Raw genomic sequence first — 907 nt, 5'->3', positions numbered from 1 at the left:
GATAAGGTCGATTGGCAGCGTTACGTGATGCACTTACATACTTTGGGTATTTCGAACAGCAATTATTTTTTTAGTGCACATGTAGATGCATTCTTGAGTGCCTGGGTCCTAAAGGATACGTTTCTATGTATTCGTTCGCCTAAAAGCGCTTGAGGAGATCGACACATGGTCTTCTGAAACAGCGAGATTCATTCATACGAGGAGGTGAAGAAGACGGAGAAGGGAAGGGAGAGAAGAGGGAGGCAGGGGGAGTGAGTCACACGCTGGCACTCTTAAGGTCAATCTGGAAAACCTTCATGAACCTCGCAAAAAGACCCCGCCCCTCCCGCCTCGCCCCAAGCCCTGCGGTCGGACGCCGGTGTTCCCCCTAACGACCCTCATCTGTACAAACAAACATCGCGCTGCGCTTTTCCCATCACCCTCCCGCAGGGGCCATATTCCGCGGGGCTTCTTGACTTTTTGCTCTGCTGTCTATTCGTCACACTCGCTTTCTCTTCTATCCCCTGTTCTCCTTGATCATTCCCCATTCTTCTCTGCTCTAGCGGGCATTATTCTGGTCTTCTTTCCAGACATCTTTCTGTCCGAGCGCTGGCGATGCACATGGCTAATACTACCTCTGTCCCGATGCCGCTTCAGTCTTTCCTTGCACATACGATTTATTTTTAAAAATCCATTACCACGCTTCCACCTTCCCTCAGAGATCCCTCGTTCAGCAATTCCTACAAGCAAGCGTATCTTCCTCCACAGGGAAGCTGGAGCTCATCCTCGCATCTTCCCAAACCATTGATTAATCATAGTCTCGCGCCAACGTCACTCCCGCCTCCCAATGGATGATGACCTACAGATAAAGGCAACAAGCAAGGTGACCTATCCCAACTGACCTCATTTTGACCTTGCTGTATGGACT

The sequence above is a fragment of the Penaeus monodon genome, chromosome 20, assembly GCF_015228065.2.
Source record: "Penaeus monodon isolate SGIC_2016 chromosome 20, NSTDA_Pmon_1, whole genome shotgun sequence".
Lineage (NCBI taxonomy): Eukaryota > Metazoa > Arthropoda > Malacostraca > Decapoda > Penaeidae > Penaeus > Penaeus monodon.
Note: the sequence above shows the minus strand (reverse complement) of the source record.